This window comes from Taudactylus pleione, unplaced genomic scaffold (genome assembly GCF_031769625.1).
Source record: "Taudactylus pleione unplaced genomic scaffold, aTauple2 ptg000579l, whole genome shotgun sequence".
In the NCBI taxonomy this organism is placed as follows: domain Eukaryota; kingdom Metazoa; phylum Chordata; class Amphibia; order Anura; family Myobatrachidae; genus Taudactylus; species Taudactylus pleione.
Window position 1 is genome coordinate 6,805,240 of NW_028284981.1, and position 20,133 is coordinate 6,825,372.

A 20,133-nucleotide genomic window follows, 5' to 3' on the forward strand; every position below is an offset into this window, starting at 1 on the left:
TGAGACTAGGGGAGACTTGCCGGGAAACTTTTAAATATCCTAATATATGAAACGACAACAGCCACAGAGCTAAGAACATGTGAGATGTAATTTATAGAAGGTATACTATACTGACACTATCAAGTTTAGGGAAAAAAAAGAAAAGAAAAGGACATTCCCTATAAACCTGTCACTGTACTGTAAGGACCAATTATACAAACTTCTAATTGTTTTATTTTGTCCTGACAGGAACCATCATCTATAGTGGATTAAACTAACAGTTCCAGGCTGCCATTCATCTGTATTACATGTAGACTTTTCTTTCAGGGAACGACTAAGATCTTAAAACGATGGCACAGTGGTTAGCATTGCTGCTTTACAGCTTTGGAGTAATGGGTTTAATTCCAAGAAAGACTTTATATTTGTGGAACTATGTTCTCCCACTATTTCCATAGGAGCTCTGGTTTACACACACAATCCAAAAACATACTGGTAGGTTGATTGGCGGCTGACTAAAATGGACCTGTGTGTTAGAGAATACAGCCAGTAAGCTCTAAAGGTCAGACCCTGTAGAATATTGTGGTACTATACAGAGGCATAACTGGAACTTTGTGGGCCCCTGCCTTAATGCTTCTAGAGAAACACGCCTCTCTCCAGCAATTGTTCATTTTATGACACACTGTGGGGCAGATGTATTAAGCTCTAGAAAGTGATAAAGTGGAGAGTGATAAACGACCAATCGGCTTTTAACTGTCATTTTTCAAACACAGCCTGTAACATGACAGTTAGGAGCTGAGTGGCTGGTCGTTTATCACTCTCCAATATATCAATTTCCAGAGCTTAATTTATTAATTAACAGTTTCTTATATAGCGCAGCATATTCCGTTGCGCTTTACAATTGTAAGCATTAATAGAACAAAACTGGGTAATAACTGACAGATCTATAGGTAGGAAGGCCCTGCTCGCAAGCTTACAATCTATAGGGATACATCTGCCCCATTGTAGTGTCCCCTGATCACATTATGTCACACTGCAGTGTCCCCAGTTCACTTTATGCCACACTGTAGTGCCTCCCAGTTCACATTATGCTACACTGTAGTGTCCCCCAGTTCACATTATACCACACTGTAGTGTCATCCAGTTCACATTATGCCACACTGTAGTGCCTCCCAAGTTTGCATTATGCCACACTGTAGTGCCCCAGTTCACATTATCCCACACTATAGTGCCCCCCAGTTCACAATATTGCACACTATAGTGTTCCCTAGTTCACATTATGCCACTATAGTCTACCCAGATCACATTGTGCCACACTGTAGCGCCTCCTATTTCGCATTATGCCACACTGTCGTCCCCCGCCACCACTTCACATTATGCCACACTGTAGTGCCCCCCAGTTCACATTGTGCCACACTATAGTCTCCCCCAGTACATATGACACAGTATAGTCTCCCCCAGTTCTCATTAGCAGAACCCTACTTACTGCACTCCTTGCTGACACCCTAGTCTGGCAGATGGAAGTTACCCACCACCATCCCATTTCCTGGTCATTCATTTTTTAACATTTGATACTGAAGCACACCTGTTTAGAGGGGTTTTACCTTTTCCATCCTTTCCCTTATTGCCACTGACGTAATCAAAATTGAACAGTGTGCAGGGGAGGAATGCCTCCTAAGTCTCCGGGCCCCACAGCAATGGCAACCTCCACACCAACAATATTAACATCCTTGACGCTATATAAACAATATTAATTTTAAAAAAGTATTCGGTTTTCCCTTCCCTGTTTAAAAGAAAGTGATCTGATTGCCGCTTCCCCGCTAGAGAGGTCTGCCTGTAAATCCCAGCATGCACAGGGTCAGGTGACACCACATTTCCAACAGCAGCCACAATCCCCATTGGTTTCTATGGGGGCTGAAAAGCTGTTAGATTTACCAAGTTTGACCCCCTACAGTTAACGCCATCTGAAGAAGTCGTGCTGCTGTAGCCTGTGGGAAATGGCTGCCACACGTGTGGTCGGTAGACTGCGTATGCGCAGGAGTCCCACTAGAGTGAAGAGGCCGCTGATGCGGTCACTTCACTCCAAGCACTTTACAGGAACCTGTCCCTGCCTGTGCTATTTGATACATCCAGACGCTATTAACGCATACTGCAATGCGATCATGGGCGCTAAAATTGCGTCCGGATCGCATTGACTATGTGATTATTGATAAACGCTATAAAGTGTTTATACATTTTTTTATTTTATTTTTTCCCCCATTTACAAAGTTGAACAAAGAATCAAACATCCAAAAAACCAGGAACATTATAGCCTAGGTGATTTTTTTTTTTTAAAAATCCCTAAAACTATGGAGCGCCGCCCTCAAAGCCAGAACTGAATTACTGCAAAAGAAACAGCAGCAAAAAAAAATTAAAAATCGCCATCATATGGTGAGCACATGATTTTGGTGTGGCGTATGATCTGAAATCTGGGCTAATCCTGGAATTTTTTTTAAAGAATCTCCGCTCCCCTTATTAGAACATGCAATTGTTTCACTTAATAATTTAATATTATTCCTAAAAAAAAAGCATACTGGAGGGAATTTACAAAGTGCAAATCTATACTAACCGATGACGACCAATCAGAAAACTGTTGCACATTATACAGTGAAAGCCAGTGGTTGCTAGAGGTTAGTTGCATTGTTGAACGCAAATCAGCCGTAAAACACGCGAGATACACTTCCGCATATGGACTAGTCTTCAACTTTGCATTATAACAGTGGTTCCCAAACTTTTTGAAATCGTGGCACCCTAGAGTATCATCATTTTTATCCGACATGTAAAACCATTTACATCTTAAAAGCCCCCCCCCCCCCACCCCCTCTAAATTAATCTACAAAACAACACGACAAGAAATATATTTCCGGCACAAAACATCTGACAGTTTGCTGATAAGGGCCAGCTTGGGGGATGACCACCTGCAGGTAGGGCTACATTGTAAAAAAGACCACGTCTTCGGTTCATATATTATAAAAATTTAATTGTACTGAAATGTATGTGGAATTTAGATTATACCAGACTCATTCACCATAGGCATAAAACATACGTACTATCCCCGGAGTATTTCAGTTGCTACATGTCCGTTTGGCCATGACTAGTCTAACGATATTTTATTAAAAAAAAAAATTCTTTCTACAGCAAAACTAATGGGAAAAGAGATACAGTGCGTTCGTTTCAAAGTGATAAATGAGATTCTTTTTTAAATGAAATGATTGGCTACACCGAATAGTCATGGGATCGAGACTGAGCTTTATGTGGTTCCTCAGGGCCGGCTATTAAAATCTAAAGATAGAGAGAGTCATATACATAAGGGCAGGTTCTTCTTTTTAAAATGCGCTGTTCATGGAGGGCATCACCCTTTATATGTCTTCCCTATTGTATAGGAGCAGCTTCTCGGCTGTGCTCTATTTTATGGCTATTTTCAGCCACGGTGCTTAGCTAGTGCCATTATTCCCATTTGCATGCGCTTTATACTACAGGGGGCGATCTGCCATAGAACGTAGTTCATGACAACTCAGTAGACATCCTGTCCAATCAGGTACGGAAAATGCCAGGGTTTTTTTTTTTTTGCTCATCATACTTTTTCAGGTTGAATACCATATATCTCCCTGGCGGGATGTAGTCACCATGCCGGCGGGCAGAATCCTGGCACCTGAATCTCAACAGCAGTCAGAATCCTGATGGCTGCAATCCTGACAGTGAGTATTAGGGTTAGGCTGTAGGAGTGGGCAATAAGCAGCACCCAGCTGTTTTAGAACTACACATCCCAGCATGCCCTACCACAGTTTTGCTAGTTGGGCATGCTAAAACTGTTGCAAGGCATGCTGGGATATGTAGTTCAGCAACAGCTGGAGAGACGCTTATCACCCACCCCTGGTTAGTGTTAAGCACTAGGGGGAGGGTTAGAGTTAGGCTGCGTGAGGACAATTGGGGTTAAGGCCCCAACACACTACATGGGAACGACAAACCGTTAAAAATGTGTAGTGTGTATGCAGTACATCGTGTAGTGCACGGCTCCCGTGGGGTGGTCGGCCTCATCACCTGATCTTAATTGCAGCATGTAAGATTAGGTGATGCGGCTGATGATCTCATGCAGTGCTAGGCGGGGGGCATATCGGGCAGCCGGGCACCAGATCGCCCAGTGTGTACGGGTGGACCGATATGTCGGCCCGTCGGCGCTGGGATCGCTGGGTACACACATCTTTTAGTGTGTACCCAGCTTTAGGCTGCGGGAGGATAGTTAGGGTTAGGCTGCGGGAACACAGTTAGGGGTAGGTTTAGGGGGAAGGGTAGTCATACTTGTCTGTATGCGTCGGAATTACGTTGCCGGGATTCTGACAGCCGCCATGATCAGTGCTGGGATCACTTACCCAAACCTGTCAAGCTGCTCAGTTACATGCGTTACTAATTTATTACGCCTAAGTTGGTCTCGAACACATGTCTAGAAGCATGGCTGGGCAATAACATAACTTCCATTTTTATAAGCATATATGGCCCTGATGCACAGTTGCAGGCAAATCGGCCATAACAATGTCTAGTGCAGTGTTGGCTAACCTTGACACTCCAGCTGTTGTGGAACTATATATCCCAGCATGCCCTGCCACACTTTTAGGATGCCCTAATAGCAAAACTGTAGCAGTGCATGCTGGGTTATGTAGTTCCATAACAGCTGGAGTGTCAAGGTTAGCCAACACTGGTCTAGTGTGTACCGACCTCGTAAGCCATGGGACCCGGCGGGGTGCATTCATACTTGCCAATGCCGGCAGCGATGGCCGATGAATGCAGGTCCAACGGCCGATGACGCTGACGATGCGCGGGTAGCCACAGTCAGTGCCATTGAGGGTACACACTAGACGATGTGCCAGATATGTCATCCGATCCGGCCGGACGACATATTGTCTAGTGTGTACCCGACATAAGAGTCACATGCAAAGAGGGTTATAGTTGAGGGCAAACACAGAAGACTGATTTACTACCTAATGGCAACGTGAGAATCCATAGGGCTAAGTCAGGGGTTCATGCATATGTGAGCGGAAATGCGTGCCGCCCTTGATTTAACGTAGGCCGCCGCAACTGCCATGCCTCACTTTTACCAGTCCCATGCTATGTGCAAGAGGTCCACCAGATGTAGGCTTCCTGCGACACCAACAAGACAGGTTGGGTCAGTGCGCTTGCATTAAACCAGCCTTCCCGAAACACCCAATTTCACAGAAAGACCAGATCCAGCAAAATTCCATACTCAGAATAGGACGGGAGTACACAGAAATGCTAACATTTACATCTGCGCGTGCAAAAGCTCGCCGTTCCTGTGCGTACACCCAGATCCATTTGTGTCTGTATAGATCCGTCTGACTTAGAATGAGCCCGTAAATGTGTATATTCACTAGTATGTATCGTTCTGGATGGACTGCCTCTATATATGCACTTGCAGACGGATTCAGTTGTACACTAAGCCAGTTTATTTGCAGTTCAGCAATAATAGGCAATCTGCCCATGTGTCTAAGTCGCACCGCGCATGCATCAAGGTACATTACTGTAGACACTCCCAGTGTGATTATCACTGAGCATTTGGGGGAGGTAGCAAGGAGTGGCGGCAAAGAATGCAGGAGTGTGACGACCTTTCAGGGGCATCACAGTGTGCGACCGCGACTCCATAAGTAAGAAATATGGCTCCGGCGTCTCAGTTCTCATGGCTAATATGCTGGACCACAGGCTTACTCTGGACAGCAACAAGCAAATGATCATCCAGCGATGCTGCGTCGTTGTATGCAGATGCTGCAACATTTTACACCGATGCCTGTATTGGCAAAGCCGCGGGGTGGGCGGCACAATACATCACCAGACGGCTGCGATATTTGCATATTTTCATATCACAGTTGCGTACACATTCGCGGTGGCGTTAGTGTACAAACTCTGGATCAGGACCTTAAGGAGCATCCACACTAGACGATATGCTCTTTGAGCGATATCGTCTAGTGTGTCCCTGGCAGGGTGTGCTCAATGTCGTTCATGACATTGAGCACACCTGCTGAACGATATCATTAACGATATCGTTCAGCGCCGGGCTCTCTCCCCCATTCCCCAACATGCAGCAACCTGACAATATCGTCAGGTTGGCCTGCATGTTTGCCTGATGAACGTTGAAGACGAACGACCTGCGGGAACGCGCATCGTTCATCGTTTAGGTAAAAAAATGGCCAATAAAGTGAACGACTGAATAATAACGATATCGTTCAGTTGTCCACTTTAATCGCCCAGTGTGTACGTACCCTTAGTTTGATCAAGCCCATCATCATTATCAGGATGCACTTGCCCCAGCCTATGTTTGGCGTATTTATGTTTCCGTCCAACTCTGCATAGTCCGCAGTCAGCTATCTTGTAGCACACCCTCTCTGATCTTTGCCCACAAGACAACCCCCACGTCAGGTCCACAAGACAACCCCCCCCGTCAGGTCCACAAGAAAACCCCCCCCCCGTCAGGTCCACAAGAAAACCCCCCCCCCCGTCAGGTCCACAAGAAACCCCCCCCCCGTCAGGTCCACAAGAAACCCCCCCCCCCCCCGTCAGGTCCACAAGAAACCCCCCCCCGTCAGGTCCACAAGAAACCCCCCCCCCCGTCAGGTCCACAAGAAACCCCCCCCCCCCCGTCAGGTCCACAAGAAACCCCCCCCCCCGTCAGGTCCACAAGAAACCCCCCCCCCCCGTCAGGTCTACAAGAGAACCCCCCCCGTCATGTCCACAAGAGAACCCCCCCCGTCATGTCCACAAGAGAACCCCCCCCGTCATGTCCACAAGAGAACCCCCCCCGTCATGTCCACAAGAGAACCCCTCCCCGTCATGTCCACAAGAGAACCCCCTCGTCATGTCTACAAGAGAACCCCCCCGTCATGTCCACAAGAGAACCCCCTCGTCATGTCTACAAGAGAAGCCAGTCACAGCACAAATACACTCCTTCAGTCATTGGAACGTGACTATATATACGTACGACTCTGCATCGCTCATACTTGCTTGGTTACGGAGTATGCGCTGTGTGAAAACAGGCAAGACACGCAGCGCAAATACTTACTTCAACTCTGCATCAGCTCCAATGTGTTTTCAACCATAAAGGAAAAATACTGTACATGAACTCATGTTTTCAATGGTTAATTGGAGTACAATGCTATCTACAAGTCATATTCTTTGCAATAATGAAAATAAAAAATAAAATCCATATATATCTACAGGAAAGCTAATTTTATATTGCATAAAAGCCATATATGGCAGTGCTATCCAAATATATATTGTACATGAAGAGCGATGCATGATCGTTCGTTATAGTGGAGTGTTCGAAGGCCCCAACACTATTAGGACAATTATGGGGTCACCGAAAAAGCCATGGGGGGGGCCTCATCTAATCCAGGGACCTCAGGTTTAGCAACACCGTTTTATAAAAAGAAAACACAAAAGGCTGAATTCAGAGATGTACGCTAACCCGATGGTTAGTGCACATCTCTGATGTTTCCTACTCTGCGCGTGCGCAGGACCCACTCTGTCCATGTGCAGAACAGTTCCTGCTACAACGCATGGAGTCCCACCCCCCAGGTTTTGGGGCAGCCTGCGTTCCCGGAGTGTTGAGGCCAGGGTCTGAGCTCGTGGACGCAGACTTCCTGGCCTTGCAAGCTGCAAGAGCCCGTCCAGGCTGCGGTAAGCTTCAGCTGTCGCAGCCCGGCCAGAGGGACAACATTCTGATGGTGATCCCAGCGCTGGGATCAAGCAGATGCAGCAAGGTGCTGTCTGATACCTCCTACTGCATTTACGTCCGAGATGGACAGAATTGCACGGCTGCTCGTGCGGCTCCACAATGCTGTCCAGGTCTGCATCAGGCCCAAAGCTCTCAATATACTGAGCGTAGCTTAGAAGGACACTGGCGAGAGAAGTTGAGAACGACAGAAAAAAATCATGGAAATCACCAAATTTCTTTAAAAATACTGTTTGGAATGAGAATTAGTAACTACTACGATATCACTACAGTACATTCACTTGCTGCCAACAGCTTTCACCTCCCTTTGCTTCAACACTGGAGAGCGGAGTCTTGCTGAACGCACGCAAAACACATAACAATCAATGTGTGTGCACTTATGATGCGCCCACGAGGATTCCAAGCAACTGACAAGTCTATACGAGGAGGAATTCATACATACAGCCTGTTCATTTACGTAATGTGTCCGTGCTTTAATGTGGGCATTGTAGATACAAATGCCATTAACTGAATCGTATTGGAAAGGACACAAGACCTGCCATGCTGGAGACCCCAATTTGAACCTCAGGGTCAGCTCCTTGGGCCTGGTATCTCATTTGTTGCCAGAAAACAAAAGTGTGAAACAAACCAGTCTGTAGGGCAGTGTTGTCAGCACCAGAAGCACAGTGCACTTACCAATAGCATCTCCAGGGCTTGAGAATGCAGAATTTGGGGCGCACAATTTGGAGACTTTCAATGCTCTTTAGCTAGGTAATAAACAGAAGGTAATAATCAATTAAACTGCATTCAAACACTGAACATTTAATTAGGAGCACCTAAGTAACCTAAACCTCTCTTCTAGTCCCACCTGCTCTCGGCATATCCTCTACTTCACAAGTTCTCAAACTCGGTCCTCAGGACCCCAAACAGTGCATGTTTTCCAGGTTTCCTCACGGAATGACAAGTGATATATTAGCTCCACCTGTGGATCTTTTACAATGTGTCAGTGAGTAATGAGTACACCTGTGCACCAGCTGGGTGACCTGCAAAACGTGACCAGTATGGGGTCCTGAGGACCGAGTTTGAGAACCACTGCTCTATTTGATTCCTGCATTTGTATGTCAACTAACCGGGCAGCTATTCCGTACACACAAGCGCATCCATGCTTTTTACCTGTGGCAGGTACATTATACGAATCTAGAACTTGTGCTTAGCGTTCCTATTGCCACATCTTCTTTGAGAAGATGAAGAGCCCTCGCTAGCAGGACGCTCTAACAGGGATCTATTTACTGGGTGTGGTATATTTTGTCGTCATTCATATCGTCCACATGGTTGTAATGTTGACAGGCAGCATTAATAATGTTGACACTGATTAAATGTCGACATGTTTACAATATCGACCAAACGTTCCTGGTGGTCTAATGGTAACTTACCCATCAGCTGATGAGGGATTCCAGCTCATCCTGAGCGGCTTCTGTTGTGATCATCAATCCTGACCCTCTGCTCCCGTAGCATAACCACCCCCCTAGTGTCTCACCCTAACCCTCTACTGCCGGTCCGTGCAGAATGTTGACATGTCACACGGTGACCTATGCACAATGTCGACGTGTGAAATGTCAACATTGTGCACGGATGCCAATGCTTATGGCAGCACTAGGACCATTGATTTGTACCTGTTTACATGCACTTTACAAACTCATTTAAAAAAAAAAAAAAAAAGTGCCAGTGGGTATGTGGCTTAAAATGTCTTCTACCTGGAGATAGCGTTAGTGTAGTGAAGAGAACACTAATGGAAACACAAATGGATATTGCTCTGTACATTATATCACTAATGCTGGCCATACACGCTACAATTATCGGGGCGATCCGCCTGATATCGGCGGATCGCCCCGATAATTGTAGCGTGTGGGGGGGCGACCGAGGGTTAAATATTGCTCGGTCGGGCATGCTGGATTGTCCAGCATGCCCGTTCGATGCGATATTTCCCGGTAAACTCTCGGCCGCATCGGGCAGTATATGCCTGCCGCGGCCGACAGACAGACATTTCCTGTGTTCCTTCCTATGGAATGAACAGGGAAATGTCTCCTCCCCCGGGGGCGGAGCGCGGATGTCTGCCGAATACACTGTGAGAGAAATCGGTCTGACAGACATTTTATCTGGCCGTGTATGCCCAGCATAAGCAGGAGTGACTTCCTTCAGTCTATTGGTGCATACACACGGTCAGATTTTTCCTTCAGATATGAACGATAACGATTTAAAAATCGTTCAGTCGTTCATATCTGAAGGAAAATCGTTCATATCTGACATGCCTGAACGATGGACGATCAACGATGCGCGTTCCCGATGGTTAGATAACGATTTCTGACATCTGATGGGTTTGCAGTCAGACTTGGACGATTCCATTCATTTTAATGCAGTCAAAAATCGTTCAATCGTTCAAAACTTTGGTAAAATCGTTCAAATCGTTCATCTGACAAGACTGACAAATCTGACCGTGTGTATGCTCCATAAGATCAATATTATGATGGAATTTAATGACCTAACAACTATGTGCATCACAGCCCAGTCAGACGCAGAGCGATATTCATGATTCATAAGCTATATTGCTAGCAATCCCGGCAAAGCAAGGTAGGATATACTGCTAATTAAAGTCGCAACATTTTACCTCACAAACTTTGAGATGCACAAAGCTTTGGAGAGTGATAAAGTATCAACCAATCAGCTCCTGTCATTTTTCAAACACAACCTGTAAACTGACTGGTAAGAGCTGATTGGTTGGTACTTTATCACTTTCCAAGGCTTAGTGCACCTCCCCCTAAGGTTATAAAGTCACTTTTAAGAATACCATGAATCTGGTCCAAGAGCAGATGTATGTCCCATAAGATACACACACACAGTGTGTATATAATTTATTTGTATAGTGCCACCAATTTACACAGCACTGTACAGAGAATATATGTAATTTATATCAGTCTAGGGATGGGCATAAATCTCGAATCTTTTAAAATTATAGATTTTTATGTCCGATGCATCACGATTTTGGATCAATTCTGGAGACATGATGTTTTAACAGATTCAATCAATAAAAAAATTATGCTGCAGCAGTGATATACTTACCTGGTCCCCGACAGCCCCTGATCCAGTGCTCGTGTGTTGGCCTTTCGGTTTTTAAGTGCGCATGGAAATCACTTATTTTAGCAAGCCTGCATCGATCCAGATCGATGGGGGTCTGCCGATTGTCCATCCCTATACCAGTCCCTGCCCCAAAGGTTGAGCTAATTTCCCCTTCATGCTAGGGACCTGGAAGTGACGTGCAGTGAGTGCGGAAGTACAATTCCATGCCCATAAAGTCCACCTAGAGAAACTTGTCCACTCGCCACACTTCAGGCAGGGTTGCTCACTACGCTTTCCACAACATTATATTCCCCCTCTATGTCCACGTGGATTGTAGGGAATGACGTTGGACAGTAGCTGATGATGACAGGGTCCTCTCCGTGAAGGGCATCTAGACACTACCCTTCCCCAAAGGAGCTTAAGTCTAAATTATCTAGCACAGTGGTAGCCAACCCTGGTCCTGGAGAGCTACCAACAGTGCATGTTTTTAAGGTCTCCTCACAGAATCACAAGTATAATCATTAGCTCCACCTGTGGATCTTTTCAAATGGAATACATATGTTACACCGCCGGACGCATGCCGGCGGTTTAAATCCCGGCAGCGCCAGCCCGATGTGGAAGGAAATCCCAATCGTGCGAAAGGTAAGTATTATCTAACACCTAATCTACCCCCTAATCCTCCTTTAGGGTGCCTAACCCTAACCCATCCTTTCCCCGCCATCTAAACCGAAGTTCCCCTCGAGGGTGCCTAACCCTAACCCTAACCTAACCTCCAGGGGGGGGCCCTAACCCTAAGTCCCCCCCTTCCCCCAGAACCCTAAACCTAACCCCCGCGGCTGTCTGTGCTCGGCATCCCTTCGATCGGGATGCCGGGCTCCCGGCGTAGGTTAATTAACCCTCGCTGGGATTCGGTCAGCATAGCGACTGCCGGCATCATAAACGCATACCTTTCAAATGAGTAATGAATACACTGATGCACCAGCTAGTTGGTCTGGAAAATGTGAACAGTTGGTAGCTCTTGAGGACTGAAGTTGGCTACCCCTGATCTAGCATATAAGCAAAACCACTCTATAGATTTAATTCAGTTTGGTGATTATATATATATAACACACTCGCTTCTTCATGAAAAAATTAAGGATCAGCACCCATGGGTGGACCAGACTAACATTATTACACTAATGAAAATAAACACCAATAACCCGAGAGCTGATCCCTCGTTTTTGCATGGAAATGTGTTATTTAATGATTATATGGTTTGTGCACCACACTGCATATGAAGCCATTTGCCAAATGAGTGTTGCTTGCACATCCTTTGCTATACAAATATATACATACCCACATACATACGTGCACCTTTGTGAAACCTAGACCTCTGTCTATAGCTGCAGGTGACATAAGTCTATAATGCTGTAGCCTGCAGTGCATTTTAGGAAGTGTCCACAGACAGTGATACAGAGCATTATTGGGTCAGTGCTATGCGCCTCGCGCAGCACATCTCCCTCCAGTGTATGATGTTAGATGTGTCACACACAAGCTCTGAGGGAAATGAAATGAATGAGTGGAGTGAGGCAGCAGCCTCCATCCAGAGACCACAGCGCATTGACTCCTTCAGCTAATTGATTACAGTCCCCACACCACTCCCGGGCCGGCCCCGCCCACCCCCCTGTGCGTGTCACGCCTCGCTGTGAGATGCTATAACTGATATACTGACCCTGTTGCTCTGCAACGAGGCTTGAGTGACTGCCATACTAATTGCCCACTGGGCCGTCCCTCGCCGGGAATACACCAAGCAACAGTTGGTGGAGGGGTGGGAAGTGTTAAGTGGAAAGCGTAGCTGACCGGAAACCTGTTTCTGCTGGTCGTCAGTTTGGGACTGGAAGGGAGGCGTATATGTATTAGGGTGTCTGGGAAGTACGTAGTGACCTGTGTGATTGCTGAGTGGCCCCTCATGTAGCAGTAGGTAGGCATGTCCCTAGGAAAGCGCGGGAACGGCATGGATGGCGCTCCACTACTGCCTCTCATATATGGAGGACTTGTGCTGCTGGGCAGTCCTACATCATTTTATGAGAGGGTGGTGCAATAAAGACCAATACTCCTACAGAGGGGTGTTAGAATCAGGGACATATCTATATTGGGTGCGGGGCATACACCGTACACCTTGCACCCACAGTTTTATACTAACCCCTCCATAGTGTTGCTTTGCACCAAAAATCACTGGTGGTGGACATTTTCCCAGTGTTCTGCGCATGCGCAGTACTAGTGTCCCCTACCCTCTAACATGACACGTTCCATTAAGGCCCCCATACATCAGAGATTGCAGCAATTTGCAATCGATTGTGTATAAAAATCTTTCCCTTTTTCAATCGATTGTGGCAAATCTGCAATCGATTGAAAAAGGGAAATTTTTTTATACACAATCGATTGCAAATTGGACGATTGCTGCAATCAATCTCTGGACTTACCACCTAATGTATGATTGCAGTCACCTGTGTTGAACTAGTTAATTGATGAGACAGGTGTTTCAGCACAGGTGGCTGCAATCATACATTAATAGGGAAGTCCAGGAGCAGAGCATTTTTGTACCTAATGGAATAGGTCATGTTGGAGGGTCTGGCATCCCACTTTTCCACCAAAATTCCGGGTCTGACCCGGAGTTGGAACAGGGTTCCTTTAGCCGGCGCCAACTCGGGATATTCCCGAGTCGGCACCGCTCACACCGCAGTCAGGTCTGCATAGATTCGGCTTTTCCGGCGTGAAAGTGGACACTTGGAGATGACGTCATCTCCAAGCGCCACTGAAGCCGGACCAATCAGCTGGCTTGCGGCGCACTGCAGGTCATCAAGACCCGGAGTGCACCGTACACACAGCAGGTTTTCACGGGTTACTCCCGTGTTAAACCCTGCTATTTACCTGGGTTGGATTGCCGGGTATATTTACTAAAGTGTGGCTTTTTAGAAGGGTTGTTGCCCACAGCAACCAATCAGATTCTACTTAACATTTATCTAGCACCTTCTAGAAGATAATAGGTAGAATCTGATTGGTTGCTATGGGCAACATCTCCACTTCTAAAAACCAGCACTTTAGTAATAAATATACCCCTGAGTGTGTTTCATTCAAAGTGTATGGCTGTCACACAATTACCTGTTTGTGTTTTTCTAGGCAAACATCAGATTTTGTACCATTAAGTGCAGTCAGCAAAAAGGTATGCATTATGACACACCCATTGTGGTGCTGAATATGTATTCTTAATTTAAAAAATCCTGTTTAAGTAATTACCGTCCCACACTCTGGGTCTGATTCAGTGGTGGATGCAGTGTCCGATTTTTTAAGTCTGCACATGAGTCTCACTGCACATGGGTCCTGACGGCCGAAGAACGAATTTAGACATAGAGGTAATTTTATTGGGCATTCCTGGGTGGTAACGGCAGTGGCTAGTCAGATGTGGGTGCGTCGCAGTCAGCACCTGCGATTTTTTTTCCGCATTTGCGCTGATTTTGGTGGCAATGTGCATACAGACATTCTCCGCACCTCCATAGAGTTGGTGCATCTTAATACGCAAAGCGGCGGATTAGTGCCGCAGCCGGTGGGCCTCTGTACGGGTCCTATAGGATGTGGCATTAGCATAAAGGCGCAGTTGCACTGTGTAAAATGTGGTAGTCAGTGCTGCATTAGCGTCCACCTCTGAATCAATCCCTCTGTATGATTAGGATATACAGTCAGGTGCATAAATATTGAGACACTGACAGAATTTTCATATGTTGGCCTCTATTCACCACTACAATGGCTTTGAAATGAAACAAACAAGATGTGCTTTAACTGCAGACTTTCAGATTTAATTTGAGGGTAATTACATCCAAATCAGGTGAACGGTGTAGGAATTACAACGGTTTCTATATGTGCCTCCCACTTTTTAAGGGGCCAAAAGTAATCGGACTATCAACTCAAAAGCTATTTCATGGACAGGTGTGGGCTATTCCCTCGTTATTTCATTATCAATTAAACAGGTAAAAGGTCTGGAGTTGATTCTAGGTGTGACATTTGCATTTGGAATCAGTTGCTGTCGACTCTCAATATGAGATCTAAAGAGCTGTCACTATCAGTGAAGCAAGCCGTCATTAGGCTGAAAAATCAAAACAAACCCATCAGAGAGATAGCAAAAACATTAGGTGTGGCCAAATCAACTGTTTGGAACATTCTTAAAAAGAAAGAACGCACCGGAGAGCTCAGCAACACTGGAAGACCATGGAAAACAACTGTGGTGGATGACAGAAGAATTATTTCCCTGGTGAAGAAAAACCCCTTCACAACAGTTGGCCAAATCAGGAACACTCTCCAGGAGGTAGGTGTATATGTGTCAAAGTCAACAATCAAGAGAAGACTTCACAAGAGTGAATATAGAGGGTTCACCGCAAGATGTAAACCATTGGTGAGCCACAAAAACAGGAAGACCAGATTAGAGTTTGCCAAACAACATCTAAAAAAGCCATTACGGTTCTGGAACATCCTATGGACAGATGAGACAAAGATCAACTTGTACCAGAGTGATGGGAAGAGAAGAGTATGGAGAAGGAAAGGAACTGCTCATGACCCAAAACATACCACCTCATCAGTGAAGCATGGGGGTGGTAGTGTCATGGCGTGGGCATGTATGGCTGCCAATGGAACTGGTTCCCTTGTATTTATTGATGATGTGACTGCTGACAAAAGCAGCAGAATGAATTCTGAAGTATTTCGGGCAATATTATATGCTCATATTCAGTCAAATGCTTCAGAACTCATTGGACGGCGCTTCACAGTGCAGATGGACAATGACCCGAAGCATACTGCAAAAGCAACCAAAGAGTTTTTTAAGGCTAAAAAATGGAATGTTATGCAATGGCCAAGTCAATCCCCTGACCTGAATCCGATTGAACATGCATTTCACTTGATGAAGACAAAACTGAAGGGAAAATGCCCCAAGAACAAGCAGGAACTGAAGACATTTGCAGTAGAGGCCTGGCAGAGCATAACCAGGGATGAAACCCAGCACCTGGTGATGTCTATGCGTTCCAGACTTCAGGCTGTAATTGCCTGCAAAGGATTTGCAACAAAGTATTAAAAAGTGAAAGTTAGATTTAGGATTGTTTAGTTTGTCCCATTACTTTTGGCCCCTTAAAAAGTGGGAGACACATATAGAAACCGTTATAATTCCTACACCGTTCACCTGATTTGGATGTAATTACCTTCAAATTAAATCTGAAAGTCTGCAGTTAAAGCACATCTTGTTTGTTTAATTTCAAAGCCATTGTGGTGGTGAATAGAGGCCAAAATATGAAAATTCTGTCAATGTCCCAATATTTATGCACCTGACTGTATACCGGCTTCTTACCACTTCTACAATCTGATCCTTTCTATTGTAGAGGTGCTGTCTTAGTGACATTTCTCAAAGTGCACATTGCTGTAAAAGTGATCTGCTCTGTTCAACAGTCATATAATAAAGTAATCAAATAAATAAATTCATTTGTGGCATATACTGATGTTGCCAACATGACAGCTTTCTTACTCAACCTAAATACATCACCTTCCAGGTAATAGAGGGATATGTTAGAGAACAAATGGCCTGATTCAGAGTTGGAAATAGAGAGAGATCTCTCTCTCAACTGATCATCTTGGAGGTGTCCAAACTGACATCTAAAGTGCAGTGTAATAATAAAGCTGTGCAGTATTTGTGAGCTACATACAAAAGCAGCCAATATTTACCCTACATGCAAAAAAAAAAAAAAAAAAATGTATTTACACCCCTTGCATTGCAACATGGTTTGCCCAGGTACACAGTTAAGTGCTATCCCTCTCTCTATTCCCAACTCTGAATCAGGCCCAAAGTTCAGTGCCATCCCTTAGCACCTGATGTGCCAGATGCACTGCTGTAAAGGAAGCCTGGTCGTCATACAGGTTGGGGCCTGTGTGGTCTCCTAGGAGCAGCCACTCACCTAACAGCCCTATACTGTTATGAGAATCAGTAACATGTGCCTCTTCTGCTCTGTGCAATGACATACCTGACATTATTCCTGGTAAAAGTTCTGAATGGTGTTATTGAAGCAGGCACGTATCTGGTTTACTGGGGTGATTATGGGAGACTCTGAGCTTGATCTCTGCTCTCCAGTTTGGAGAAACCCGGCCTCCCCAGAAGTAGGTCAAGTTGAGGACAGATCTGTGTGGCTGTCCTATTGTGTAGCCGCGATGGGTCAGTTATATCATGATGGGTCTCCACACCTTTGCTTATCTATGCTCCACCTTTGCCCTTCCAACCCATATATTTTTTCAGTATCTGCAACTCCGGCATGCTCTCTGTGTACATATCTCTGTTATGTCGTTGTACACACTAGACACTATGTCATCCGATCTGTCGTATCGGGCACATTGGCCAGTGTGTACCTGCTAGTCTACTTTTGGTCCAGAGTTGTTGCTTGTATACAGATACGGGTCATTAGACATACGCCCGGCATCCCGATCGAAGGGACGCCGAGCGCGGATAGGTTTAGGCTAGGGGAAGGGGGGGTTAGCGTTAGACACCCCCGGGGGGACTTAGGGTTAGGCACCCCCCCCCCCACGGGGGACTTAGGTTTATGCGGTGGGGAAGGGGGGGTTAGGGTTCGGCACTGGGGGGAAGGTTAGGGTTAGGCACCCCTAAGGGAGGGTTAGGGGGTAGAAATAGGTTAGTATATACTTACCTTTGATGATCGGAATTTCCTCTGCCAGGATGCCGCTGTCGGGATTCCAACCGCCGAGCTTGGGTCCGGTGGTAAATCATACCGATTCCTGCTAGACCCCCATAATTTTAAGCTTGGCATGGCGGATTCTCTGAATGTGTTCTTCCATTTATATATGAGTAATCTATTAACCTTAACCCGTGTTTGTATTGGTCGCACATGAATAGCTCCTGATCCTCCTTCAGTTTCATCCTGGGTGTCCCCGGTTTATGTAACAGTTTCTCACAAACACTTTATGTATCAGAAACGAAAGTGCCCCGTAGAATTTGATAGAATAGAGACCATCTGTCTGAAATCTAGATATGCTCTTGAACCCCCTAACACTGAACTTTCCTAATCTCCAGACGGTGACCTCCCGTGAAATACCTCTGCCGGCTAATGCCTTCATCTCTATGTATGATACTACCAGTTCAAAGCTGACACATTTCTGGCCTGCATCACCTATCGCTTATTGATCACTTATCATACTCTTTATGATTGTTCCTCGCCCGTATTTACTCTGATCCCAAGAAATATGTTTTATTGGTTGTTATTGTGTCTTATGCTGCAAATGTTACCATATTGTGCTTGTAATTTCTGTTTGTAGTATCCCATAGCTTATTGCGATATGTATGGCCTAATTTCATGTTTAATTTTATTTTATTTTGTATTTCTAAAATGTTCACTAAAAATACTAGATTTAAATATAAGGTTCTGACTGGTGGGGAGGTTGGGCAGTCCCCTAAATCAGTACAGGTCAGGGCATTATTAATAATAATTACATGCACATTGCAGATTATATGAATGTACAGGGCGCAACATCAATAACAGTATTAAAATTGGTCACATTGATTTACCGCAGCTGTTTGTACTATTAGCACAGATAATGCTGTATATAATTATCATTGCAACCCTAATTGAAAGCTACAGCAAAAGGATTTGTTTGTCTGTGCTCAGGCCATTTTACTGGCTGCATTTTTATAGCTAGACTCCCAAATGGAATAACACATGTATAGCACATTTCTATATATCAATATTTACTGCTTTTGTGTCTCCCAAGCCCCTTCTATTATTAAGTTTAAAAAAAATATCTCACTTGGTTGTAAAGACAGTGGAGTTGGCAGCATAGTATATATAGCATGTCTGTGGTTTTATGTTCCAATGATTGGATTGAGAATGGCACCATGAAAGATCACAATTTAAAATCCATATTATGTTTATACTGCTGGTTACAGGTGATCACTTATGAGTGATCGCTCACAGTGGAACCAATTCACATATGGAGGCCAACAGAAAGCCGGATTCAAAACATTGATTTTGCTAGATACAGTAGCCTTTTTTTGTGGTTGTACTTGTATCAATGTCACAGCCGGTGGCCCTGAGAAGGAGCTCAGCGCGTGGTACGGACGAGTCCATTTCCTTACGATATTGTATTGTACTTCCTCTTTTACAAGCACTGGAAAGGTGTAATCACCTGCTTGGCTATAATATTAGCAGTGTTGACATAACTGTATCCCTAATAGTAACGCTAAACCTAATGGCAGTGAGCTCCTGCGCGTTAACCTGCATTCTCTGACCAAAGTGCCGGGTGGCTGTTAGCACTGCGCTAAGCAGAAAAACAGCTGCGCACCCGGCACTTTGGTCGTATTTCTCCTCGCATCCCCAGGGGGGTGCGAGAAAAAATCCTTAGCGCGCCCAAACAGCACGGTGTATTGAATAGCTTCGGGAGCTCCCTCCCGTGGCTGTGCCAACATTGCGTTGAATTGAATTGCCCCCAGTAATCCTAATGGTAATGCTAACCCTAATGGCAGCCCTAACAGTAACGCTAACCCTAATGGCAGCCCTAACAGTAACGCTAACCCTAATGGCAGCACTAACAGAAACGCTAACCCTAATGGTAGCACTAACAGTAACGCTTACCTAATGGCAGCCCTAACAGTAAAGCTAACCCTAATGGCAGCCCTAACAGTACCGCTAACCCTAATGGCAACCCTAACAGTAACGCTAACCCTAATGGCAGTCCTAACAGTAACGCTAACCCTAATGGCAGCTCTAACAGTAACGCTAATCCTAATGGCAGCCCTAACAGTAACGCTAACCCTAATGGCAGCCCTAACAGTAACGCTAACCCTAATGGCAGCCCTAACAGTAACGCTAACCCTAATGGCAGCCCTAACAGTAACGCTTACCCTAATGGCAGCCCTAACAGTAACGCTAACCCTAACGGCAGCCCTAACAGTAACGCTAACCCTAACGGCAGCCCTAACAGTAACGCTAACCGTAACGGCAGCCCTAACAGTAACGCTAACCCTAACGGCAGCCCTAACAGTAACGCTTACCCTAACGGCAGCCCTAACAGTAACGCTAACCCTAATGGCAGCCCTAACAGTAACGCTAACCCTAATGGCAACCCTAACAGTAACGCTAACCCTAATGGCAGCCCTAACAGTAACGCTAACCCTAATGGCAGCCCTAACAGTAACGCTTACCCTAATGGCAGCCCTAACAGTAACGCTAACCCTAATGGCAGCCCTAACAGTAACGCTAACCCTAATGGCA